The following is a 12921-nucleotide window of genomic DNA, read 5'->3' as shown; positions in this document are numbered from 1 at the left end:
TAAATGATAGACTATGCATATCCGCTTCACTCTGTACGATGTACAGAAAGCCTACAACACTCCATCTTTCACACATTACAACAGAAAAAGGGCTAAGAACTTGGAGTTAGGGAACAGCAAAAACGTGTGTTTAATATCATAGGCACTTCGATTGACAACAGTTGTAATTAAGGCTACGAAACCACCAGTGCAGCCGCATTCTACATTTAGAACAGTGTCTTATGCGTTGTAAGATTTAACATGTACTGTATCATGCTGAGGGAGTATGCCAGCAAATTTTCTGTACTTGAAGGATAATGACATCATTGACAAAGATGATACAGTAATGATAACAATAATCTAATAGTGTTGTATTATGTTTAGGGTTCACTATGGTTCTAGGCCAAAGTAAGAAAACAGAAGCACTTAATGTACACAATGCCTCATTGTGAAAAGAAATAAGTATATGAAATATAATCTTAAAGCTATTTAAATTTCCAAAAAACCAACAGTTAAAAGTTCTCAGCAAATAAATGTAAGTATATATAACTAGGGTGTTCATTATGAAAGAGACAAATGAGAGTTGACTTTAGAAGTTGTGACTGTGAGTATAAATAACAATAAGTTTTTCACAAATGTCACTACTTTCACTGATTAACATCATACATATAACAGATTCACATATCCGTGCATCTGATGTCTTGGCCTGTCCTCAGTTTTACCTTCAGAAAAGGAGTTTTTAAATTTCATCACTAAACATCTTCGAGCCAATGATTTATGGATTATAATATAAGAATTATGAAGAAAATTGTATTGTATAACAAAAAGGAATAGTGAGAGGGATATAGGAAGACTGACAGTAAGAAAGAAATAGCAATGAGATAAATGAATTTCCTCCATAAGTAATGTGACCAGGTCCCTGCTTTTAGGTAGGAAAGTCCTGCTTTTTCAACCTCTGTCCCGCTCTTTTTAAAGTTAGCAAAATGTCCCGCCTTTATTTTACTTTTGTGAGATTTGTCCCGCTTTTTGTGCTACAAAAACAAAACTGTCCCCATTTTAATGGAATGGTACTGATATTTTCTTTAAGTTCACCATTTCACTAGCTGGTAACTTCTATCATCTTCTCCGACTGCTATGATACCCAATAAAGTGAATTAAAACAATATTATAGACTGTAAATTGCATAAAATGACAAATTTTCTAAGATAATTTGCATTTTTCATAACTACAAACCTTCAATCTTAACAATAGGATAATTTCTAGCGCCTAGCTGGATCCGGTTAAAAAATAGATGAAAGCAAGGAATCTTGTGATATCTGGCAACGAATGCGTAGATCGGGTGAGGAGGAGTGGTCAAAGACCACTCACCTACGCCACCGCATCAGTTGTTTCTTTAACTGATTGGCTGAGAGTAGTGGTTAACCCCTCTTGGCCTTTACCCGGTTCATTGCCTGTTTTGCTTGTGTTTAGTGTGTGTGTGTGTGTGTGTGTGTGTGTGTGTGTGTGTGTGTGTGTGTGTGTGTTTGGCTGATATTATGGCTTCTGCTCCTTCTCAGCCTTGTCAACGTGTGTGCCCCAGAATTCCAAGTTTTCCATATTCTCGCTTTTTGGATTCGGCGGCAACTGATCCCCACATCATGTGTAGCAGGAGCCGTTCTAATTTTTGTACTATAACGAATCCTTGCACAGAATGCCTGGCATGGCCAAAAGAGCAGTGGAAGTCGTTTTATAGCAAGAGAGAGAGCATCAGAGGGCTTCGACTCTTCCTTCATGGGAAGGTTTTTCGCCTCTTCCCAATGCTTCGTCTCCTACAGTATCCAACCCCCATAGTAGTGTTGTTCCTGTGTCTCCTTCCTTTTCTTCCATTGATTCGTCACTGGAAGTATCGGGAGCCCACCAGGCTGATGTTTGTAATGTCGCCTCTTCTTCTTCGGGAGTTAATTTGATTCCCGGGAAGGGTGAGGCTTTTTCATCATTCTCATTTATTCCAGAATCAGAGGCGTCCAAGATGGCGGTGATTTGGAAGACACTTGGGCTAGGGGGTCCCCCATCCTTGGAGGGGTTGCTACCACACTTTATGGAGGCTCGCTATCCCCCCTCCTCAGGCTGGCCAGGTCATCCCTCCTCCTCCCAGCCTTGTCTTCGTGGGTAGCCAAGGTCAGTCACCTTGTATTGCTCCGCCAGTGACTACTGCTGCTTCTTCGAGTCGGAGGGAAGCCCCGTTGATGACGTCACGGGATCTGTCGTTATGTCCACAGCCTTACTTTGAAGAGCTTGCATTTTAAGCTCCATCCTTATTAATGCCGTCTTCAGATTTGCAATCTCCGTAGCAGAATTTGCATTATCTGCGACGGGCGAGGGTGATACTGCATGTGAGGAAGCAATTAATTGGGGGTTAGTTACACTAACTGGCTCGTTAGAGCGAGATCTACTCAAACTTCTAGAGGCAGCTTTTCTAACCCTATCTCTCTCTAACTTCCTTAAGTAGGAATCTAGAGTCTTCCATTCTTCCTCACTCCTATTCACACATTCATTGCAAGTGTTAGATCTAGAGCATTCATTCCCTCTACACCTCTTGCATACATTGTGAGGATCTGCCGAAGCTTTCGGTAGTCTCACCAAACAACCCTCATTCACACATCTTCTAACTTCGCAGTTAGAGTCAGACATTTTGAGAACAATCGGAAGCAAAATCCAAAAAACAGTCCACAAAAGCGTATGCCAAACCACAGATCCAAATACGTCACCAAATAAGACAGTCCAGAAGATCAACGGCGATGAAATACGAAAATCAAGTCAGGAGGAACCAACAACGATGTTGATGGTACCGGCGACAGAGAAAATCTGATTAGAAAACGGGAATGGTTCTTATTCCTGCCACCCAGCGGCAGGGCGGTAGATCACCTGACCTACCTGAAGCGTGTGCCGCGAAATTTGAATTTCTGTCGGGAATGACGGAGTCTATAGCTAAGTATATATCTGACAGGGAAGTTGAATGTACAAAAATATTTATTACAACAAATAACTCAATACGTATTGCACAGACAAAGTTTTATATCATGCAAAAAATGCTGATGTTTTGGGAGACTATTTCAGCATCGCGGCAAAGTAATGCAGTCATGTGGGCTAATTACGAACTGCTTTGTAATGGGAGCATAGCCAGAAAATCTTTGAGCTGACATGCTACTTTAACCTTGATAAAGATTTATTTCTAAACACAACAGCTTTGTAAACAGCCACTAGCATTCAATCCATGTCAACGTCAAAGTAATCAAAGTGTGGAATCCGTTACGTAAGCCAGTATCCAGTGACTTGCGCTTTCCTGCCCAAAGTTCTAGGGCTCCCCCTCACATCATAGAAAACGCTCTTGCAGATGCAACTAGATTTGCTCAACTTATCTTAGCCATCTCAACATTGATTGCCATTGACGTCAGCTAACTTTAAACACTTTGGAATACAAGCGTAAATTTGTAGAAACTCAAATAGTAATTACATTCACCACTTACGATGATGCAATAATATTCCCGTTCGTGAAGGAAAACGAGTAAATATTGTTGTGTGATAAATAGTGCTACTATCAGAAATTCACATTCTATTTACCAGATCTCTATGAAAAAAGCCATCTGAGAAATTCATATTACTTCGGACATATATCATGTTTTTAAGTATCTGAACAGTTTTGTTTTGCAGTTTCAACTTATATGATATAATTTACAATGTATTTTCATATTCCAGAGTAAATTTAGCAAGATTGTGTCTTCAGTAAAAACAAATGGGAAATTCAATGAACTAAAGGTAATGAAAACTGTATCTTCACTTTTCTTGTCGATAGTACATGCTACAGGGATATGACCACAAAAGGAAGAAGACGCAGATTCCTTGAAGGGGCAAACAGGACAAGTCATCTCTAACCCCCAGACGAAACATAAAAACAGTTGTAAAATCCCACCAAAGAGATGTCTTTCACTACTGCTATGGCCTCCTTCTGGATCATCTAGCCTACCTCAGCAGGAAAGGTATAGAGGATCTCTCTTCAAAGACTTACAAGATCCATAGCTGTTTTCTTTGCTTCCCATACTTGCCAAAAATGGAGAAGCCAGGGCTCATCTGGTACATGGAGGACTGTCTCCTAATTTGCTGGAGTAGGATCTAGTAGAAAGATATGGAGAGAAGAGGTTTGGTGGAGGATGACTTTGGTAGAAGGCAGTGGAGAAGGCACATCAGGCAATAAACCCCTTAATGTAGGGAATAACGGTGGGGAAGATCTAGCAGAGGTCTTCTTGGAAAAGCAGCTTCAACGGAGGTTACTGCAGGGATAGGCTCCTTGCTCTACTGCCTTTAAAGGACTGCCTGGCAGACAGCGTAAGAAGGGCTTGTGTAACTTTTTTCTGTAATTCTGTTCCGTAGCAGTAAGTGCCATAAGAAAATAAGGCAGCCAGGGCTTGTGCACCATCTCTAATTCCTAGTTTGCAGATGATGTAACTCCCAACCAATCTGCAGCAATATTGTCTTGAGGAGATGTACATTCTTCAATCTTCTTCAATACGGTGCTAATCGTCCAGTCTTAGAGGATTTTGACCTTAATAAAAAAGTCCTTTAGCAGATAATCTACTGCCAAAGAAGTGAACATACCAAGGCTAATGCGAAGGTCGATCCTCTTGAAGCATCAACAAGGCCCAAGAAATCCGTCTTGGAGAAGGCAGAAACTCCCAGGGATAGAACTTCACCTGTAGCATAAAACTGGTAGATTCTCTTAGAAAGGAGAGTATGTAAGAGGACTGCAAAATGCTAGTTTGCCAAAACTCCTCTCCTCTGACAGCCACCTGGCAATGGACAGCACCTTCTTAAACGAGCAGGAGAGGACCATCCTCAGAGGTCTAACAGTGCGTTACAGCTACCTCCTCACAAAGGCCAAACCTGGTGAAGAGGGAGACGCTAGAGAAAAGAACAATGGATAACTGAGTAAAAAGTACTTCAGCAACAAGGCATCGGCAGATGTTGGTTGCTCTAAAATGTTATCCTTGTCTTCCGACAAAACTGAAGAAGGGGGTAAAATAGTAGAGTCTTGAGAAGCAGCACAAGATTTCTTCAGAAGATCCAAAACACTTTATAGGGTAATGGCCCTTTAAAAATTACATCTTTGGTCCTAGGATGACCAGTCAGCAGCTGATGGGATCCAAAATAGTATCCTGGACAGCAAAAGCACTTAATACATCCCAGTCTGACTGTAAAGACAGTAAAATACACCCTGAACTAGGCATCAAATGCCTCTTGGAGTTGTAGACCAACCAGGTGTAAACGGTACCAAAGCAGGAGGAGAGGACCCAGATACACTCATCAAGTCCGATGCAATCTCAGAGACGGGAGAAAATCTCAATTAAGATCACAATGTCACTCTATGATACACATAAATGAAATGTAAATCGCTCTCTGGCGCAACTCAATGTTTGGTGCCCACTGGGTACTTCTCTTCCCTTTGGTGCTCGGGCAACACAACACACTTTGCTCTTGCTAAGCACTGAGCTCCCACCAGGCACTTGACAGCCAACTGGTGCTCAGCAGAAGATGGGTGTTTGGCTCTCATCGGATACTAAAAATGATATTGTTATGATACAATAAAGTTTCATACATACATACTTACCTGGCAGATATATACTTAGCTATAGACTCCGTCGTCCCCGACAGAAATTCAAATTTCGCGGCACTCGCTACAGGTAGGTCAGGTGATCTACCGCCCTGCTCTGGGTGGCTGGACTAGGAACAATTCCCGTTTTCTATCAGATTTTTTCTTCCACCTGTCTCCTGCGGGGAGGCTGGGTGGGCCATCAATCGTATATATCTGCCAGGTAAGTATGTATGAAACTTATTGTATCATAACAATATCATTTTCATACATTCAACTTCCCTGTCAGATATATACTTAGCTGATTGACACCCTTTGGCAGAGGGTAAGAGACAGCTAACTACTGAATAGACAGGTAAACAACATATGTTGTAGGTATTTATAGACCTTGGTTCCTACCTGATTAGGTGGAAGACTTCGTGGCTACTGCCTAGGAGTCTGCTTCACCTCAAGAGCCTTAGCGAGATAGTGATCTGTGGCCAAGAGTTCTTGTGGGTCTGTCGATGGGGTCTTATCCACTTACTCGGTAGAGCCTGACTGGCATTTGTCAATGGGTGCTAATCCACTTATATGACAACACGCCTTATTTAAGGAGCACACAACCAATCCCGAAAACCCGATCCTAACACCTGTGTTAGTTCTAAGATTGCCAAGAGTTATCCCCAAACTCTTCACAAACAACCCATAATTCGAAATACACAGTCAATACGCATACACTAAAGTACAAAAAAAAAAAAATTTGTACCCCTCTGATAGTCAGATACCACTAGAGTTCCTTACTGAACCGAAGTGACGGCCGCCTGTGCGACATCTGACACTTCTTCCAGCAGGAAGTCAAGAACGTATCCAACAAGAGGGTTACGTACACAAAATTAAGGATCGGCGCTTGCTCCAATACCCAGAACCGTATCCGCTGACACAAACGGACCTAGAGAAAAACATTTCTCGTACGTTACGCGCACGTCCTTCAAGTAATGAGATGCAAACACCGAGTTGCACCTCCAATATGTTGCTTCCAAGATATTCTTAAGCGACATATTTCTCTGGAAGCCAACAGACGTTGCGATAGCTCTTACTTCGTGAGCTCTCATCTGGGCAGTTCTTATGCGCCTCCATAACTACGCTTCTTACAAAGAAGGCCAAAGCATTCTTCGACATCGGTCTTTTGGGGTCCTTTACCGAGCACCATAGACCGTGTTGCGAACCCCCCATCTGTTTCTTTCTGTCCAGATAGAATTTAAGCGCTCTGACCAGGCAAAGAGACCTCTCTGCCTCTCTACCTACTAGGCTAGCCAGGCCCTTTACCTCGAAGCTCCTGGGCCAGGGCTTCGAGGGATTCTCATTCTTTGCAAGAAAAAGAGTCTGGAACGAACAAATAGCAGAGTCTCCTTTGAAGCCTACTCTTGACTCAAGGGCGTGCAGCTCACCGATTCTCTTCGCCGTAGCGAGAGACAAAAGAAATAGGCACTTCCTTGTAATGTCCCGAAAGGAAGCCCTATGAGGTGGTTCGAACCTTTCGGAAGACAGAAATTTTAGGACCACGTCCAGATTCCAGCTCGGAACTCTAGGTTCTTTTGATTTGGACGTTTCGAAAGAACGAATGAGATCGTGCAAATTTTTATTGTTAGCCAGATCTAGGCCTCTGTTCCTGAAAACGGCCGAGAGCACGGCCGAGAGCATACTCCTGTATCCTTTGATGGTTGGTACAGAAAGATGCGATTTCTCCTTCAAGAAAAGAAGGAAATCTGCAATCTCGGTCACAGAGGTATTGGAGGAGGACAGCTTCTTCGACCTACACCAACTTCTGAACACCTCCCACTTCGATTGGTATACTCACATAGTAGATGATCTGCGGGTTCTAGCGATTGCGCTTGCCGCCTTGCAAGAAAACCCTCTCACTCTAACAAGTCTTTCGATAGTCGAAAGGCAGTCAGAGCAAGAGCGGGGAGGTTTTGATGGTACCTCTCGAAGTGGGGTTGTTTGAGCAGATCTGTCCTGTTTGGAAGAGATCTGGGGAAGTCCACCGTCCACTCCATTACCTCTGTGAACCAATCTCGGGCTGGCCAAAATGGGGCTATCAGAGTCATCCTTGTCCCCTTCGAGGCCACGAACTTTCTGATCACTTCCCCCAGGATCTTGAATGGGGGAAAGGCGTAAACATCCAGTCCAGACCAATTTAGGAGAAAGGCGTCTACTGCAAAGGCTCTGGGGTCGTCTGCCAGAGAGCAAAAGGTGTCTATCCTCTTGGAGAGGAACGTGGCGAACAGGTCTATTTGAGGCTTCCCCCAAAGAGACCAAAGGATCTGACACACTTCTGAGTGGAGGGTCCATTCTGTGGGAAGGACCTGGAACCTCCTGCTCAGCCTGTCCGCTCTCACGTTCCTCTCCCCTTGGACAAACCTTGTCAGTAGAGTTATATTTCTTTGATCCGCCCAAATAAGAAGGTCTCTTGTCAGTTCGTAGAGAGAGAGCGAGTGAGTCCCTCCTTGTTTTCTTACATAAGCCAGAGCGGTGGTATTGTCGGAGTTTATCTGCACTACCCCGTCTCTGACTATCTGCTCGAAGCCCTTTAGAGCAAGATGAATGGCTAAGAGCTCCTTGCAATTTATGTGCCATGACACCTGCTCTTCCGACCAGGTGCCTGACACTTCTCTCGATCCTAAGGTTGCACCCCAAACCGTCTCCGACGCATCTGAATATAATATCAGGTTCGGGTTCCGAACTTCCAGGGACACACCTCTGTTTTCCTCTAAAGGGGGTAACCACCACCTTAAGTGATTTTTCACCTCTACAGGAATCGGAAATGTATCGGAGAGCTGTCCTGTCTTCCAATTCCAATTCCTTTTCAGGAAGAACTGTAGGGGACGGAGATGCAGTCTTCCTAGAGGAAAGAACTGTTCCAGCAAGGAAAGGGTCCCCAGAAGGCTCAACCATTCCCTCGCTGAACTGCGCTCCTTCCCTAAGAAGCTGGAGACTGCAGCGCAACCTTTTGATATTCTCTTTTAAGAAGGAAACACTCGAAAACCCTGAGAATCCATCCGAATCCCCAGATAAACCATGTTCTGGCTGGGGATCATCTGAGATTTCTCGAGGTTCACGATCAATCCTAACGACTTTGTCAGGTCTAACGTCGTTGAAAGGTCCTCCAAACACTGTCTCTGCGATCTGGCCCTGATGAGCCAGTCGTTCAGGTATAGGGAGATGTTTATTCCCATCAGATGTAGATGTCTTGCTACATTCTTCATTATACATGTGAAGACTTGAGGAGCCGTGGACAGGCCGAAACACAGGGCCCTGAACTGATAGATCCTTCCCTCCATCATGAAACGAAGGTACTTCCTCGATGAATGATGAATCAGGACGTGGAAATAGGCGTCTTGAAGATCGAGAGACACCATCCAATCTCCTTGGCGAAGGGCTGCAAGGACTGAAGCAGACGTTTCCATGCTGAACTTCTGTTTCTCTACAAATCTGTTCAGCGCACTTACATCTAGTACCGGTCTCCACCCCCCGAAGCTTTCGCTACTAGAAAAAGGCGATTGTAAAACCCCGGGGAGTTGTGGTCCAGTACCAGTTCGATTGCCCTTTTGTCCCACATCTGTTCCACCATTTGACGAAGAGTATCCATCAGTACAGGGTCCTTGTATCTGGCGGACAGTTCCCTCGGTGTTGATGTCAGGGGAGGGCTGTCCTTGAATGGGATATAATATCCCTTCTTGATGACCGACATGGACCATGTGTCGGCTCCTATGCTTGCCCAGGCTTCCGCAAATTCTTGTAGCCTGGCACCTACTGGTGTTTGGAGGATCACTTTCTCATTTCCCCTTTTTAAAGGGTCGGAAGGAAGCTCTACCTCTTCTTTCCGTAGTCTTTCTTTTTGAAATTGATCTAGCAGGAGGACCTCCTCGAAAGGGCTGTTGCTGCGGTGGACGAGCCCCTTTCTTCTCTTCATTGGCCACAGGCCTATTCTTCCTCGATGACTGCCTGAGGAGATCTTGAGTCGCCTTCTCAGTTAGCGAATGTGAAATGTCCTTCACCAACTGAGAAGGGAACAAATGCTCTGAAAGAGGGGCAAAAAGCAAGGCAGCTCTCTGTGAAGGAGAGACGGCCTTAGTGAGGAAAGCACTATAAACTGCCCTCTTCTTTAACATCCCCGCACCAAAGAGGGAGGAGACCTCTGCCGAACCATCCTGAACTGCTTTGTCGATGCATATAAGTATGCTATGCAAAGTCTCTGGGTTTAGGCCTTCCTCTTCATGGATCTTTTTGGCCAAAACCCCAAGGGACCAATCCAGGAAATTGAAAACCTCCAAGACATGGAACAGCCCTTGAGGAGATGGTCCATTTCCGAAAGGCCCCATGTTGCTCGGGTGCCGAGTTCCAAAGCGTGCCTTCTCAAGGAGTCTACGAGGACTCGAGAAGTCTGGATTCAGGCCGAAAGTAGGCAGAGACAATCCCATATTTTCTCCAGTCTCATACCATATGCCTCTTCTGCCCGTCAGTTTGGCCGGAGGCATACAAAAGACCGTCCTCCCCAGTTCCTTTTTAGTTTTAATCCAGGAATCCAGAGACTGCAGGGCCCTCTTCATCGATATGGCCGGTCTCATCTTAAGGAAGGACAAAGACTTTTAGAGATTTAGCGCTTGAAAATAGAGAGCGCGGAGGAGGAGCAGCTGGAGTCGAAGAATCTCCATATTCTTCTAGAAGGAGAGAAGTAAGAACCTTATAGTTCGACAGACCTTCTTTGTTAACTACCTCATCCTCCGATACTTCCTCTAAGTCGAGAGGATCGGAAGGAGAATGCTCCCTTCTTCCTCCTGTCTCTTCCTTGGACTTTTTCCTTTCCGTCGAAGAAGAACTTCTAACAGGTGAGGGACTAAGAGATTTTGTCTCCCTACGCCTGTCCATAGGCGAATCTTGACTAATTGGCGCCTGGCGCCTATCAGGCTCTTCACGCATAGTAGGCGCCTGGCGTCTGGCAGGCTCTTCGCGCCTGGCAGGCGCCTTACTCCTGGCAGGTGCTTCTCGCCTGGCAGGAGCCTCAGACTTGTTTGAATCCTCCATCCTAGCTGGCGCCTGGCGCCTGGTTGGCGTTTGGCGCCTGAAATTATCTTGGATAAAATCAGGCGCTTTGCGACTGGCTGGCTCATCCCTTCCTGTGAGAACTTCATTGTCATCATAATCCTCACTCTCAGGTGTTGTCTGGCGCCTGCTTGGTGCCTGGCGCCTGGCTGGCGCCACGCGCCTGGCAGGAGCTTCTTCCTCTTCTACCTCTCGCCTGCCTCGTGCTTCGCTCCCCCCAGAGATGGGCGCCTGTGCGACAACTCCCCTGGAAGGCTCGTTGCAACTGACAGGAGATCGGAGTCTTGATCTTTTGACAGGAAGCTTGTCGTCCTTTCTACGAGGAGGCTCCTTGGAAAGGACTCCTACCAAAGACGCAAGTTGTTCTTGCAAGTTCATCAAAATCTTCTTGGTTGAAGACTCCCTTTCTTCTTCAAAAGCAGGAGAGGGAGATCTGGAAGGCGCTTAGGGCTACCTTACAGCAAAAGGAGTTAACTCCTGTCTAGCTCTCTTTATGACCGAAGGTGCTTCTTCTTCGGAAAAGCACTCGGGGCTAGAGTTCAACTCAGGCTCTTTCCAGTTCCTCTTTAACGGACGGGAAAGCTTCGCATCCTTCCATCTTCGTTTCGGTGAGGTAGATCCCGATGAAGAAAAGCACTCACATAGGATGCTTTTTCTGTAGCGATCCCTGGCAGTCTGAGATGTAACAGATTCTGCCGAAGGGACGCCTGATCGTTGGGGATTCTCCACAACCTCCGTACGGCTTTCGACTTTCCTTCTCCTCTGGGCCAGGGAGCTTGGAAGAGGTCTAGGCCTGGGAGCGTCGCAGAGACGACCAGACGCCCCCTCCACTACACTGGGGACACTTAGATCACTGGAAATATCACCTTCACTTTGCTTACCTTCTAATGCAGCCATTTTCTCTTGCATTTTTTGAAGGGAAGCCTTGAGGTCTGCAATTTCAGAAGCCGAATCAGTAGGATTAGCAACCAGTGATCGGCCTGATAAAGATTGAGAATCATAATGAGCAGAAGAAGCTACAGAACTAGACAAGGGTTCGTTAGATAAGGGTTCGTTAGATCTAGATCTACTAAGGCTTTTATAAGCCACTTTCCTCTCTCTATCCCTCTCTAACTTCTTCAAGTAAGAAGTTAAAGTCTTCCATTCATTCGCACTCAACCTTTCACACTCATTACATGTGTTATCAAAAGAACATTCAACAGCTCTACATCGTCGGCATTCAGTGTGAGGATCTACCAAAGCCTTCGGAATCCTCACCTTGCAGCCTTCATTCACACACACTCTGAAACCAACACTTGAGTCAGACATATTCAAGAAAAATCCAAAGCCAAGTCCAAAAACAATTCCACGATAGCGAATGCCAACAACGATCCAAGTATGTCACCAAAAAATCAGTCGAAGATGATCAAAAGCGTTGAAAAAAGAATTCCAGTCAGGAGGTAGTAACAACAATGTTGACACCACCGGCAACAGAGAAAATCTGATAGAAAACGGGAATGGTTCCTAGTCCTGCCACCCAGAGCAGGGCGGTAGATCACCTGACCTACCTTTAGCGAGTGCCGCGAAATTTGAATTGCTGTCGGGGACGACGGAGTCTATAGCTAAGTATATATCTGACAGGGAAGTTGAATGTATGAAAACATACTACACAAGCTGTCTTTGAAGGCTTGGCTCCCACTGGGCTTTGGAAAAAAAGAAAAAAAAAATTTACGATCACCACACACACCAAATACTTTTGTAATGCTTCGTTCTTACGTTCTCTCATACATTTAGAAGACACTAGACGTTCGACTTCAGAGTGCCAACTGTGCCTACACGAGTCGGAAGTTGAGTCAGTTGATGAAAAATCATGAACATTCAACTGGATGTTTTCAGTAGCTGTCCTCAAAGTCCTGGGAGCGAACAACAGGCTTGGTTGAGGGGGCAGTTGCTCATGGGCAAACCTCATTACCCTCCGTTGAACTTATGGTTTGCCTCTTCCCAGATGTAGGGGAGTACATATAGTGACCTTTGGCTACGAGTGCCACTGGAACGGACAGCCACCTCCTCTACTGACAGAGACACAATACTAGGATCCATAACCCATGAAGTCAGTGCAAGCGCACTTTATGGACTCCTTTTTTAATTGCTGTCCATCGAAACCTGCAGACAACTCCTCCCATCAGAGTGACAGCAAAGGAAGTTCCACAGGGGGAAGGAACAAGAAGGATTGGATATCAAAGGTGTCATCAGGGGAG

General features: G+C 45.2%; 1 protein-coding gene across 3 annotated transcripts in view; it reads right to left on the bottom strand.

Moving 5' to 3' along the window:
* The window catches only part of LOC135217145 (serine/threonine-protein kinase STK11-like), an 85242-nt gene that overhangs the window by 26042 nt on the left and 46279 nt on the right, over nt 1–12921 (bottom strand). The gene's annotated exons all lie outside the window — the stretch shown is intronic.

This window comes from Macrobrachium nipponense, chromosome 7, assembly GCF_015104395.2.
Source record: "Macrobrachium nipponense isolate FS-2020 chromosome 7, ASM1510439v2, whole genome shotgun sequence".
In the NCBI taxonomy this organism is placed as follows: domain Eukaryota; kingdom Metazoa; phylum Arthropoda; class Malacostraca; order Decapoda; family Palaemonidae; genus Macrobrachium; species Macrobrachium nipponense.
This window is presented reverse-complemented; position numbering and strand designations above follow the sequence as displayed.